Below are 3629 nucleotides of genomic sequence, written 5' to 3'. Positions count from 1 at the left end.
AATTATCTTAGCCTTATTTTTATCAAATTTAGTTTTCTCATAACTAGCGGCCTCTTCCATGTTCTTAGCGGCCAACTCCCTTAATTTAACTTTGTCAATCTCAGTTTCAGTATCACTAATAGGAATCAATCCGAGTGGACGCACCACTTTACCAATCAAAAGTTCTAAAGGGCTACGCTTAGAGCTACGATTAACTGTACAGTTAAGGGCTAACTGTATATCCCCCAGTGCATCTTGCCACGATCTGGAACTCGTCTCAACAGCCGTTAACAAATTCTTTAGTGTACTCATAACCCTTTCAACTTGTCCGTTGGGTCTACTTGCACCTGTACCAATTAAATGTAATTGTATCTTTTGATTAGAACAAAATTGCGCAAACTTTGTGCCCGTGAAACTACGCCCCTGATCGGCAATTAGACGTGTTGGCACGCCAAAAATGGAAATTGAAGATTTCATTTGAGGTTTTCCTAACGTACCCTTAGAAACTCTGCATGTAATACAGTTCTCCACAAATCTTCGAACATATTTTGTCATGCCAGAAAACCAGTAATGATCGTATACTTTGTCCAGCGTTTTCTGCCAGCCTAGATGCATGATAGACTCATGTATCTGATTTATAACTGACCAACGGAACGCACGAGGAACTACAGGTAAACAACGAGTTTTTGAATTTCTCTGGATCTTTCTATACAAAACATTTGATCTAATTTCATAAGTGGTAACTAAAGCCAATAGTAAATCGTCATTCTTCAACTTAGTTACGATTTCTAATATTTCTGGATCCTTTTGTTGTTCCACCAAAATCCAGTTTTCTGATATTTCTGTTAAGTCAATTCGTTTCTCTTCTGTTTTTCTTGATACTGACTTTTGACACACCGGATTCCTAGATAAAAAGTCTACATGTGCCATGCGTTTACCATCTCTATATTCAATTTCGAATTCAAATGTTTGTAGAAACTCCCACCAACGATAAACCCTAGGTGACAACTCGACTTTATTACGCGAAGATTTGATTGAATTACAATCAGTAAAAATCACGAATTTTCTCCCATGCAAATAGTGACGAAAATGTTTTACTGCATTTACGACAGCCAGGGTTTCCAACTCGTAGGATGTGTACCTGGACTCACAGGAGCTAGTTGCTCTACTATAATATTCAACCACATGAGGCTTAGAGTTTATTCGGTGTAAAAGAATAGCACCATACCCAATCGAGCTGGCGTCGGTATGCAGCTCTTATCGGAAACTGAGGGTCAAAAATAATCAAAACAGGCTTGTTTGTTAATACGCCGATTATTTTACTGCGAATTTCCTCATGCTGTGTTTGCCATTCAAAACTATTTTTTCGGACGTGAGAAAATATAAAGGCTGTTGAGAAAACCCCGGGAATAAATTGACGAAAATATGACGCTAATCCAATGAACTGTCTTAAAGAAGCAACTGACTTTGGTGGAGGCAACGCCACAAGAGATTCTATCTTGCTTAAGTTTGGGCGTATCTCCCCCGCTGTTATCTCAAAGCCAAGGTAGCGAATTGTAGATCTTAAGAAAAGCACTTCGAAATGTTAAAAGAGAACCCTGCCTTCACCAGAACGCTTAATACCTGTTGCAACCGCTCATACGCTTCTTCCTTAGTTTCTGAAACAATTAATATATCGTCCATATAAACAATTACAATTACAATTACGTATGAGCAAGGCTTACAAGTGCTTTCAATACAGCTCTTTGAAAAACTGAGGGTGCGTTCTTTAATCCGAAAGGCATTGAAAGAAATTCGTACTGCCCATCAGGAGTAACAAAAGCAGTACACTCAATCGATTCAGGGTGCATTGCAATCTGGTAATACCCGCTAGCCATATCAAGAGGAGTAAAATATTTAGCTCCCCTAAGTCTAGCTATTTGTTCTGATATCAACGGTAATGGGAACTTATCAGCTACAGTATTTTTATTTAAAATCTCTATAATCAACACAAAGTCTTGCTGAACCATTTTTCTTATTCACTAATAATGCAGGACTAGCAAATGGTGAACTACTAGGTCTGATAACTTTATACTCGATTAATTCTTTAACTTTAGCACGTACTAACTCCCTTTCGCTTGGACTAAATCTGTATGGTCGCCTTTGCACGGCCTTAGTTGGTTCAATCAAACGAATTTGCATTTCCCAGTATCCACCCGCGTTTGCGGAGTGCCTTCAATAAAAGATTTTGAGTATTGTTTCAATAATGATAGTAAAATTTCTTTTTCTTTTCCAAGCATTTCAGTTTCAATGGCATCGAAATTAGTGGGTTGATAGGTTTCGCAAATGTTCACAACTTTACTTTGGACAATCTTAAAATTATCGTACGCAACTTCCACTAAGAACCCTTGAGCCAATATCTCTCTGCCAATTACAATATTATTCTTCATGCATTCATCAGGCACTACATGGAACAAAACAACCAACGAGTTACCGTCAATCATGATGTTTGATTCAATTTGTACAGTACTACAAATATTGGCATTACCTATTCCCTTTAACGAGATAACATTATGAATCCTCTTACCAACTATCTTATTAGATATGCTTTCTTTAACTAATGAGCACTCGGCTCCCGAGTCAAATGTAATTGGAAATTTCTCACCATTGACCAGCATATTCGATTGAGGCTCCCCTACAGCGCAAAGGTCCACTCTTTTTTCCGATTTCATTCCCGATCCGGTACTCTGCTTTTTATTCGGGCAATTTGTGGTAATGTGTCCTGGCTCCTGACATTTGTAGCATATCACATTAGCCCTTCCAAGTCGAGGCTGCCCTGAGCGCCACTCCCTCGCAGTTGCCGGAGCCTGAGTACTCTTTCCAGATTTGCAGTCTTGTTCTTATGGCCAGATTTTCCACATTGGTAGCATTTGATTTCCATGGTTCTAGCACGCTTGGCCTCTGGTTCCTCGTTTCTTTTTATAAAACGACGTTCTCTTATCGCTGAGAACACTTGCAACTCCGCTTGCAATTTCACGTCGATTGGTTACATGCGTTGTATGTACCATGCAGCAGACGCCGATCGAAATTAGCCTGTCCAAGAACCAAGGCAATGGCAATTTGATCGAAATTTAAATTTCGCAGTTTTGTGCACAGTATTGTCACACAACAACTCACAACAACAGGGCTAACTTTCACGACTAAACTTGGACGACTTTTAAAAATATTCACAAAGACGGCGGCTGGCGTCTCAGATATCTCGTACCGCTGCTCAAACAATTGCCGGAACTGTTGCCAGGTTTTATAACAGGGTAACGCATTTTGTAACCACTGGACGCTAAGCCTTCCAAAGCTTTACTCAACACTATTATAAGAGCACTGTCACTTAATAATTTTCTCGCAAAGTTATTTTGACCTTAACAGACCATGGCGTGGCATCCACACCAGCAATGTCTGGATTACATTTCGCAAAACAGATCTCACTATTCTATTACAACTCGCTCGCCGGAATCTTAATCAGAGCCAAAAAAAATCCGATTTTTGTTGCTCTCATTAACGCGAAGACATCCTTGAAGTACTTTGGTCAGGCGAAATCCCACTTCTGATGTCGGAGTCTGTTCTACCGAAGTCTGTTTATTCATTATCGCGAAGCAGTTTCGATGCTTTCACAG

General features: G+C 39.6%; 1 long non-coding RNA gene across 1 annotated transcript; it reads right to left on the bottom strand.

Moving 5' to 3' along the window:
- Positions 1-572: 572 nt before the first annotated feature.
- On the bottom strand, positions 573-1228 carry LOC117577316 (uncharacterized). Its single transcript, XR_007955667.1, has 2 exons — positions 763-1228; positions 573-703 (listed from the first exon to the last, which is right to left on the bottom strand). It is a non-coding gene; the product is annotated as an uncharacterized LOC117577316 (long non-coding RNA).
- Positions 1229-3629: the final 2401 nt, after the last annotated feature.

This window comes from Drosophila albomicans, unplaced genomic scaffold (assembly GCF_009650485.2).
Source record: "Drosophila albomicans strain 15112-1751.03 unplaced genomic scaffold, ASM965048v2 utg000145l_pilon, whole genome shotgun sequence".
In the NCBI taxonomy this organism is placed as follows: domain Eukaryota; kingdom Metazoa; phylum Arthropoda; class Insecta; order Diptera; family Drosophilidae; genus Drosophila; species Drosophila albomicans.
This window is presented reverse-complemented; position numbering and strand designations above follow the sequence as displayed.